At 43.7% G+C, this 11226-nt stretch overlaps 1 non-coding gene across 1 annotated transcript; it reads left to right on the top strand.

The window, feature by feature from the left end:
• Positions 1 to 320: 320 nt before the first annotated feature.
• TRNAE-UUC (transfer RNA glutamic acid (anticodon UUC)) lies at positions 321 to 391 on the top strand. Its single transcript has one exon. It is a non-coding gene; the product is annotated as a tRNA-Glu (tRNA).
• The last annotated feature ends 10835 nt before the right edge of the window (positions 392 to 11226 follow it).

The raw sequence follows: 11226 nt of genomic DNA, 5'->3' as shown, positions 1-11226 counted from the left end.
GCTCTTCCCTGGTCATCTTTTGAGTGCCTTCCAACCTGAGAGGCTCATCTTCTGGCGCTAGATCAGTCAATGTTCCACTGCTATCCATAAGGTTTTCACTGGCTAATTCTTTTCAGAAGTAGACCACCAGGTCCTTCTTCCTAGTCTGTCTTAGTCTGGAAGCCCAGCTGAAACTTGTCCTCCATGGGTGACCCTGCTGGCATTTGAATACCAGTGGCATAGCTTCCAGCATCAAGGCAATATGCAAGCCTCCACAGTACGACAAACTGACAGACACGTGGGGGTCAGTGGCAGTGGGTGGGTTTATATATGTTTCTTGGGCATTGGTGGTTCAGTGCTAGAATTCTTGCCTTTCATGCAGGAGACCTGGGTTCTATTCCCAGCCAATGCGCCTCATTTGGAGCCACCACTAGTCTGTCAATGGAGGCTTGCATGTTTGTATGATGCTGAACAGGTTTCAGTGGAGCTTCCAGACTAAGGCAGACTAGGAAGAAAAGCCAGGTGATTTAGTTCCAAAAATCAGCCAGTGAAAACCCCATGGATCACGATGGTCAGATTTGCAACCGATCATGGGGATGGCACAGGACCAGGCAGTGTTTCATTTTGTTATGCATGGGGTCTCCATGAGTGAGGGGGCCAACTTGAGGGCAGCAAACAACATACCATATTTCGCGCAAATAACGCAAACCTCCTGTGTTTGTTTGCCAACCATGCCCTACCCCTACAATGTATTTTCATAAGCACTGTTATGCTAATTTTTTACTGTAAAAACAAATTAGCATAGAATGCTTATGAAAATACCTCGGGCGTTATTTGAGGAAAAAATACGGTATATGTTTCTCACGGTTATTTGAGGCTGATGCAGAGATATGCTTCCCATTTCATTCCACCAGCACCCATAAGTGCACAATAAACTCTGGTGCATAAATGTGTAAAGTAAGTATAGCATCAACATCCTATACCCTGTTATAGGCTCTTTCTTCTGGCATTTCTCTGACATCTGAACTCAGTATCCAACCGTCTATCCATCCATCTATCTATCCATCATCCATCCAAATGAACTTACATACATATATGCCAAAAAACCATTACCATACATGTTATATATACATAACCGGAAAACCTGATGCCATCGAGTCTATTCCAACTCATAGTGACCCTACAGAACAGAGTAGAACTGCCCCATGGGGTTTCCAAGGAGTGGCTGGTGGATTCAAACTGTCAACCTTTTGGTTAGCAGCCGAGCTCTTAACCATTGAGCCACCAGGGCTCCACCTACACATATGTATGTGCATATATTCAGTGAACATTTATTAAGCCCCAGGCAACAGGCTACAAGCTACTGCAGAAGTGCCACCCAGTTAAAATCTAGAGTAGGATTTTCCATGATCCACAAAGTCATGTCGTTTTATACCAATGTTCCTTTATTTCAGATGCTTGGAGAGACCAGTGGGCGTTGCTCCCAGCTGTATTACTTTTATGCTCTAACTGAAGATTTAGCTTGAAATCCTGGTTTCTTCTAAACTGTTACCATGTCCTGCCAAGAGAAACCATTCATGGCACAAGGCAGTGGCCTAGACGAGGGCTTGGATTTAAAGGTGGCACGCCGACCTTCCTTTTCACTCGTAGAGTTGTGCTTAATAGCTCAGAGTCTGTTATCTGCCTGGGCCCCTGATGTTAGACTGTGTTATCCATTTGCCCAAATCCAAGCTACAGAAGTAGCACTGTCAATGTTTAATTGTTTGCACCAAGGTTTGCACTCTCTGAAAAAGCAGCCAGTGGAAAGAAGACAGACTCTTGAGACAAATCTGATTTCTTCTGACTCAAATACCTGTGTGACTGTGGGCAAGTTACTTAACCTCTCTAAGCCTCATTTTTCTTTAAAAAAAAAAAAAGAGGATATTAATACCTAACTCACACTTTTATGTAAGGACTAAAGGTAAAGAAATAATCCCCAGAACGTAGTGTACAGAGAATAAATAGCAGCTCATTTGAGCACTAGCCACGTCCTCAGGAAGGTACATCTCTTTCCAATCCCTCCTCCCGTGTCCCTGCCACTGTCAAAAGCCCAGATGAAGAATTACTGAATTTGTCACTGATTTGGAGCCCACTCTCCCCCTTCCCTTGCCACTTAGGTAGATATCTGTGTGTGAGTCTTAGTAATTATTTCAGTGGTACACTCATACATTTTACTAATCTCCACTAGGACTGTCCAACTCTTAGAGTGCAAAGCACTTTCCTATCTGTTACCTCATTTGATCCTCACAAAAGCCCCCGTGACAAGCACAAGCCAGTGTTGCTATCTTTCTTTCACAGACAAGCAAGCAGAGGGTTAAGGAGGTTAAGTAGTTGGTCCAGGGTCACACTTAAGGTTTATGACTCTGAATTCCATCCATGAGCTTTATATTACAGCAAGCAACCATGAGAGCTTACCACATACTGAAAGACAGACAATAGTTATTCTGGAAGAAATAAAACCAGGAAGGTAAACGCTGATGGAGAACAGATCAGCTAGTGCGGCCCTAACCATCCCACAGGGGCCCCCTCGGGCCTTTGTTCAGCTCTCTGTTTGTTCTCTCCCCAGGCACCCTTTTTCTCTGCCTCTCTGTTTGCTCAGATCCTCCCTGTGGTCCACAGTCTCACTCAAACTCAAGCTCCTCCAGGAAGCCTATAGCCAACTACCACATCCATTTCTTCAGCTAATATTTACTGAATGTCAGGCCTTGTGCTGGGCACTGGGGGCAAAAGAACCTGTCTTTCTGGAGTTTCCTCCTAGTGGAGGAGAAACACAATAATCTGGGTAGTAAATTTGTACAGTATTTTTGATGATAATAAATGGTAAAAAGAAAAAAAAAGCAGAAAAGAGGAATAGGGACTGTAGGGGGGAGCGGTGCAATTCTAGAGAGGACGGCCTCACTGAGCAGTTGACATTTGGCTGAAGACTAAGAATAGATGAAGGAGACAGCCATTTGGCTTAACTGGGGTAGGAACATGCAAGCAGAGGAAACAGCAAGTGCCAGTGCCCTAAGCCAAAGTGTCTAGCATGTCTGAAGATCAGCAAGGAGGCTGGTGTGGCAAGTAGAGTGAAGGAGGGCAAAGCGAGGGAGATGAGGTTGGAGAGGAAAAGGAGGTAGACTGGAAACACCTTGTCTTGGTTCTCTAGTGCCATTATAACTGAAATACCACAAATGGATAGCTTTAACAAAGAGAAATTTATTCTCTCACAATCTAGTAGGCTAGAAGTCGAAATTCAGGGCATCACCTCCAGGGGAAGGCTTTCTCTGTTGGCTCTGGAGGAAGATCCTTATTGTCAATCTTCCCCTGAACTACGAGCTTCTCCACGCAGGAACCCCTGGTCTAAAGGACACACTCTGTTTCTTGCACTGCTTTCTTGGTGGTATGAGTTTCCCCCACTCTGCTTGCTTCCCTTTCCTTTTATCTCTTGTAAGATTAAAGGTGGTGCAGGCCACACCCCAGGGAAACACCCTTAATATTGGATGAGGGATATGACCTTAGTAAGGGTGTTAGAATCCTACCCTAATCCTCTTAATGTAATCTAATTTTACTTTATTAACTACAGGCAGAGATTAGGATTTACAACACATAGGAAAATTACAATCACAAAATGGAGGACAACCACATAATACTGGGAATCATGGCCTAACAAAGTTCGCACATATTTTGGGGGGACACAATTCAATCCATGACACACCTCTTAGAGCACTGGAAGAACTTATTGTTACTCTAGATGAGATGGGAAGCTATTGAGGGTTTGGACAAGATCCCAGTTTTATTTTCACAGGATCCTTCTGTCTGCTCTGTTGAGGTGGGCAAAGTAGAAGATCATTTAGGAAGCTGTTGTATTAATCCCGGTGAGGAATGATGGCAGCTTGGACCAGGAAATGTCCAGATGATGGTGGCTTGGACCAGGAAGTGTTCAGACTGTGTCTGTTTTTAAGGTGGAACCAAGAGTATTTCTGGTATACTGGGTGTAGGGCATGAGAGATACAGAGGAGTCAAGCATGCTGCAAAGTCTTTGGCCTGTCAGGAGGGGACAGGAAAGCTGGTAATAGGGAACCCAAGGTTGAGAAGGGAAAGTGTTGACATGTCTTGGGGTTGTTAACCATTGTCATAAAACAATATGTGTACCTACTGTTTAATGAGAATCTACTTGTTCTGTAAACCTTCATCTAAAAGTACAATAGAAAAAAAAAGTCTTCGGCCTGAGCAACTGGAACAAATGCAGTTGTTACTAAGATAGGAGCCCTGGTGGTGCAGTGGTTAGGAGCTACTGCTGCTAACCAAGAGATTAGCAGTTCAAATCCATCAGTCTCTCCTTGGAAACCCTACGGGGCAGTTCTACTCGGTCTTATTGGGTCACTATGAGTCGGAATCAACTCGAACGCAACGGGTTTGATTTTTTGCTTTGTTAAGATAGGAAAGACTGCAGTTGGAGTAGATTGGAATGGGTGGGGGACATATCGTTCTTGTTGTTGTGTGCTGTGGCATTGATTCTAACTCATAGCAACCCTATAGGACAGAGTAGAACTGCCCCATAAGGTTTCCTATACTATAATCTTTACAGGAGAAGATCACCAGGCCTTTTCTCCTGCAGAGCCACTGGTGGGTTCAAAACCACCAACCTTTTGGTTAGCAGTTGAGTGCTTAACCATTACACCACCATGGCTCCTTGGGGGACATACTAGGAACTCCAGTTTGGAAGTGTTCAGTTAGAGATGCCTCACAGACATTCAAAGGAAGATGACTGAGCAGACAGCTGGATTTCCAAGTCTGGAGTTCCAGAGAGACGTCTAAGCTAGAGCTGTGATTTTAGGAGTTGTCAGGGTATAAGATTTTATTAAAACTTTGAAACTCAGTAAGAATTCCGAGCACACAGAACCACAAGAGGTCCAATGGTTGACCCTGGGACACTCCACTGCTTAGAGGCTGGGAGAGGAGGAGGCACCAGCCACAGAGAATGAGAAGGGGTCGCCAGGGAGATGGGAGAAAACCTCGATTATCCTCTCTGTGGAATCCTACCAAAAGTTGGGTGTCCTCCTCAACTATTGGTTTATGTGTCTTTGATGGAGGCAGACGAGAGACATCTTGAGAATGAGAACCATGTCGGTTTTCGACTCTCTGCAGTGCTTAGCATCTAGCAGCATTTAGTTAAAACCCAATTAATACTGCTTGTCTTACAGCTGAATCACAAAATGATAGAGTGTAAGGAACCTAAGAAATCATCTGGCTTTGTGATTTCCCAACTGTATTCCTTGAAGCAATTCAAAGGAGTTATTTTCCTTCACCACTGGGAAGCCTATTACCCTTCTTTTCCTAGAAAGGCTAATAAAAGCAACAGCATCCTGGCAGTCTATGACACAGGCCTCACCCCTTCCTTCTTAGAAATATTTGTGATTTTCAACAGGTCTCAAACACTTGAGTTAGTTCCAAGTGCTTGGATCTAGTCAAGAACATCAGCAGGGCAGAGGGGCCAAGGGAGATACACAGTGTACTCTGAGAACGTTGGCCTTGTTTCAGGCTGTTTTGAGAGGGGAAGAGAATATCTGCCACATTCCTGCCTCTTAAGACCAACCAAAGGCCTGGAATCCTGGATGTGAACATAGAGATCATCTAGTCCAGCCACCTCCTAGAAAGATGAGAAATTTGGGCCTAGAAGGGCCTGTCCCAGTATTTGTTCCAAATCACATACTCAGTGTGTTCAATCCAAGACTAAAACCTAGGTCTCTTAACTTGAAATTTCCTGTTCAGATTCAGGTTCAACTAAACTGTATAGCATTTAATATATGCCTAAAAGCATGTCATGTGCTTTTATATGTTATCCTTAATACTTACCACAACCTCGTACCAAACCAACCTGTTGCCATCGAGTCTATTCCAACTCACAGGGACCCTACAGAACAGAGTAGAACTGCCTTATAGGGTTTCCAAGGAGCGGTTGGTGGATTCGAACTGCTGACTGTTTGGTTAGCAGCTGAACGCTTAACCACTGCACTACGAGGGCTCCACAACCCCGTAAGATTCATACTGATGTGCCCTTTTTAAAGATGAGAACATTGATGTCCCAACAGGAAAGTCGTATGTCCAGGATCACAGAGTGGTGTGTTGGAAGGCTGGGATTGGAGCCCGCGTCTGTTGACTCTGAGACTGGTGCCATTCCCACACACCTGCTGCCTTTCTCAACAGGACGCGGCTCACAAGGTTTTATACTCCCACAGTCCGGCTAACTACCCCAAGGTGCTGCCCTCTTACCAGTAGGTTAGACCTGGCCAGCTTGCAGAGGTGTAGTGAGGGGAGTTAGAGGGGGCATTTGCTCCCAGAGTGCAAATCCAAGTGGGCACCAGAGGAGACCGGAGGGGGAGGGGAAGCACAAATTTAGAGAATTTAGAGATTACCACTGGGCATTCGTTACCCTCACTACACCTCTGCCAGCTTGGTGTGTTAGTAAGTGACTTAACTTTGAGCCCCCTTGACAAGGAAGGCATTACAGAAAAGTGGTAAAAAGCGTGAGCTCTGGAACCAAACTGCCTACGTTTGAATCACGATTCTGCCTCTTATTAGCTATGCAACTTTGGACAAGCCATTTAACTTCTCCAGGCTCCAGTTTCCTAATCTGTAAAGTGGGAACAGTGATATACTTACCCTCTAGGGAGTTAGGATTCAATAATGGAATACATGTACATCACATAGCACAGTATCTGACATCAATAAATGTTACAGATAATAGTAAATGGCTGAGTTTTTAATAACGCTGGAGCTCTTTTGGAACATGCAGCCCAAAACTTCAACATCCTTTTCTGGAATATGTCGAGATGGGGAAGCCAATGTCAAGCTACGGACCTGACATATTTTCGGAGCTTCACTAACATGCTCTTATCAATTAGGGTTCAATCAGGAAAGCAGAACCACTACAAGTGATATGGACTAAGGGATTTATTACAGGAATTAGACCTTACACGACTGATACAAGGTCAAAGGTGTGTAAATGATAATGAGTCCTAACACATCCTTTGAAATCCCAATCAAAAAGTGTCAATAGTATAGAAAAGGAGATACTGCATGGTTTAAAGTTAGGAATGGTGTGTGTCAGGGTTGTATCCTTTCACCATACTATTCAATCTGTATGCTGAGCAAATAATCAGAGAAGCTGGACTATATGAAGAAGAACGGGGCATTAGGATTAGAGGAAGGCTCATTAACAACCTGTGTTATGCAGATGACACAACCTGCTTGCTGAAGGAGAAGAGGACTTGGAGCACTTACTGATGAAGATCAAAGAGCACAGCCTTCAGTATGGATTACACCTCAACATAAAGAAAACAAAAAACCTCACAACTGGACCAGTAAGCAAACCATGATAAATGGAGAAAAGACTGAAGTTATCAAGGATTTTATTTTACTTGGCTCCACAGTCAACACCCATGGAAGCAGCAGTCAAGAAATCAAGCAATTAATGAGAATCTATTTGTTCTGTAAACCTTCATCTAAAGCACAATAAAGAAAGAAAGAAAGAAAGAAATCAAACGATGCCTTGCTTTGGGCAAATCTGCTGCAAAAGATCTCTTTAAAGTGTTGGAAAGCAATGAGGTCATCCTGAAGACTAAGGTGCGCCTCACCCAAGCCATAGCGTTTTCAGTCGCCTCATATGCATATGAAAGCTGGACGATGAATAAGGAAGACTGAAGAAGAATTGACGCCTTTGAATTGTGGTGTTCAAGAAGAATACTGAATATACCATGGACTGCCAAAAGAACAAACAAATCTGTCTTGGAAGAAATACAACCAAAGTACTCCTAAGAAGCAAGGATGGTAAGACTACATCTCACATACTTTAGATATGTTGTCAGGAGGTGTCAGTCCCTGGAGAAAGGACATCGTGCTTGGTAAAGTAGAGGGTCAGCGAAAAAGAGGGAGACCCTCAAAGAGATGGATTGATGCAGTGGCTGCAACAATGGGTTTAAGCATAACAACGATTGTGAGGATGGTGTAGGATCAGGCAGTGTTTTGATCTGTTGTACATACAGTCACTATGAGTCGGAACCGACTCAATGACACCTAACAACAACAACGTGTATAGAAAACAGACTGGAAGGTAAAGCACCAAAGGCTTAACGCTGGAATGCATTAACTCCGGATATCTTTGAGTGATGGGGTAATGACAGGTTTTATTTTTACTTTCATTTACTTACTTCCTGATTTTCTACACTAAACAGGTATTTAAATCAGAAATGATTTGATTTTTACTATTTATTGTTCATTTCTTTCTTACTTTACGTAGCACCTTTTTTCCTCTAAAAAACTCAAGATAATATATTGGAAGCACTGATAATTATAAAGCTAATTATAGGGAAGGGACAGGTAGAAGAAAGAGTTAGAATGAATACGGGAGATCACTTGATTTTAGTTAGCAAATTTAATCCTTTGGATTCTGAGCTACATGGGCAGAAGATATTATCTTATCCAAAGGAATGCTTAAAAAAAGAGACACACGATGTGGTGGGGCTGTGAAATGGGCATTAAATTGGGGTGTCGGCGTTCTGACTGGGGTCACAATAGATGGTCCTGCATAGAATGGGAGAAAAATGTGGAGCGGAAGTCAGATTCTTATTTTAAAAAAAAAAAAAGCTAGACAAACTGGAACAGTAGAGAGCAGAGGACTCCCTGAGACTATCGCCCTGAGACACTCTTTAAACCTAGAACTGAGCCTATTCCCTGAGATCACCTTTTAGCGAAATAGCAGAGTAGCACACACAGAAAAGGATATTACCCATAAGATTGGTGCCCTACTTAAAAACCATCAATATGAGACCAAAAGGTCCATGATTACTCAAAAGCAACGATGAGTAATGGGGCAGGGAAACTAGAGTACTAGAAATGGAACAAACAGAACACAATTAAAGGGAACGTTGACATATTGTGATCATTGTAACTAATGTCAGTGAACAATTTGTGCAGAAATTCTCAAATGAGAACCTAACTTGCTGTGTAAACTCTCACCAAAAAATCAGTGAAATATTATTTAAAAAAATAACAAAACACAAGGTGTCCAAACAGGATTAACATAGTTGCCTCACCCTCAAGCACGGCCTTTTGCTCTTGTGTTGGGAGTCCAACATGGCCCTGGAGAGACCAAGAACGTACCCATTTTCCTAAGCCAGTCTTTGACCTGGCCAACACAGCAGCGTTTCCTAAACCGTGTCTTGAGAAGAAAAGCCTGCTTTGGCGCTTCAGCATGGAGGGGATGGGAGTCCGAATGCTTTCTTCCTGTGGTCAGCAGTAGCCCCTGGAACGATGACTCTTTTGGTGCAATGATTATTTCTCTTCCTTGGATGAACAGATCCAAAATGAGCACACTGGTTTTTGGCTGTCTGCTGCCAGAAATTTCAGAACTACCAAATGAAGCTCATGCATTTCCAAGAATACTGAGAAAGGACTCCATTCAACACCCCTGATGGAGGCAGACATGTTGGCTAACATTTTTGTCACTGGTCGCTTATGACAAGTTCATTTAGCCCAGATTCAAAGAGTCAGGGAACTGTCTCCTGGTGTGTTCTTAGACAAAGATGGTAGACATGTTAGGGGAAGAGATATCAGGTAAATGGGGGCTGTGGGGAGAACATTGTTATAATTTTATTTATGAATACATGTTCCTTATTTCCCCATCCAAAAAAAATTGAGGTGTCAGGACATCTGGGCTGGAGTCCAGCCCCATTTCTGGAACTGACTGAACCTCACACTCCCAAGTCTCCCTTTTTTCCTATCTAAAGTAAGAATCCTTGGGTTAAGGGTTTTCGGTTGTGTGTGCTCATTTCATTTTCCAGAGCTTAGGGTCTCTGAAAGGATCCCTGGTGGCCCAACAATTGGTGCTCAGCTGCTAATCAAAAGGTTGAAAGTTTGAACCAACCTCGCAGCTCTGTGGGAGGGAGACCTGGCAATCTACTTCTGCAAAGATTACAGCCAAGAAAACCCTATAGGCGGTTCTACTCCTTCACATCAGGTCGCTATGAGTCAGAATCGATGGCATCCAACAGCAACAACAACAACAGGGTTATTGAAAAGAGAAGGACTGGTGAGGGAGGTGGTATGGGAATGGGAGAGGGATGCTGGATGATAACAGCAAGACCCTTAACTACCAGGGTAAAGAGAGACTGTTCCCCCTGCCCATTGTCATCCTGCCAACCCCGATGAAAGAAAGAGGCAAACCAAACACAGGAAGCTTGGGGATCTCCCAGCATTCTTGTTAAATATGTTCAGACCGGAATTGGATGTTCATAGATAGAATCAGAGGATATTAGGCCTGGAGGTGTCAGAAGCCATGTAGTCCAACTTCCATCTTTCATTGGGGCCACTGAGGCCCACAAAGTCAGATCACTTGTCTAAGGCCACACACAGGCTGGAGGGGACCAGGGACTTCAAACTCCTAGCTGAGCACACTTTCCACCACACCTTGATGCCTCCAAGGTCCCACCCATGGTTGACTTTATGAAGCTGATAATGATAGGCAAAAAAGAAGAGAGGGTAGAAAGGGCCCTTAAATCTTAGCCTTATTTGGTGATTGCTGTTAGGTTCCATCGAGTCAATTCCGACTCATAGTGACCCAAAGTGGCAGAGCAGAGCTGCCCCATAGGGTTTTCTAGGCTGTAATATTTATGTAAGCACACAGCCAGGTCTTTCTCCAGCCTTATTTGGTAGGAACTGCAAAATTTCTCCCATAAGCAGGTACCTTAAATTGGTTAGTTTCCTTCAAGACCCTGGAGTGCCCATAGCAGCAGACCCAGCTTCTGATCAATAATCGCCGTTTCTCTTCCCAGTATTCCAGAGGTGGTTCAGGTGGGGCTCAAATATTCTGAACTCTGCTAGGCAAAGCTCTCAGACCAGGCCAACGGATCTGATCATTGCTCTATACCTTTCCCTCTCACTGATGACAGAGGTTCCTGCCTAGAGTTCTTCCCTGGTTCTCTACAGAAATCTTGTATCCGGTCATTGCTCCCAGAAAACCTTCCTACCAGTCAAGCTTTCACATAGCTGGCCACTCAGCTAAGGCAAGTAATGAGCCAAGAAAAAACAAAAGGAGCGTGGTCTTCATATACAAGATTTTATTACTGGCATTAGTCAAGTAATCCTGGGCCAGTGAATTTTCAAAGCAGTCTTAAAACAAACCAAAACAAAAACTTTTTCCTTGATACTCAGACCCAGAGAGGAGAAAGA

The sequence above is a fragment of the Trichechus manatus genome, unplaced genomic scaffold (assembly GCF_000243295.1).
Source record: "Trichechus manatus latirostris isolate Lorelei unplaced genomic scaffold, TriManLat1.0 scaffold00092, whole genome shotgun sequence".
NCBI classification, from domain to species: Eukaryota; Metazoa; Chordata; class Mammalia; order Sirenia; family Trichechidae; genus Trichechus; species Trichechus manatus.
The sequence above is the reverse complement of the archived record's forward strand: the minus strand, read 5'-3'. Positions and strand labels throughout refer to the sequence as shown.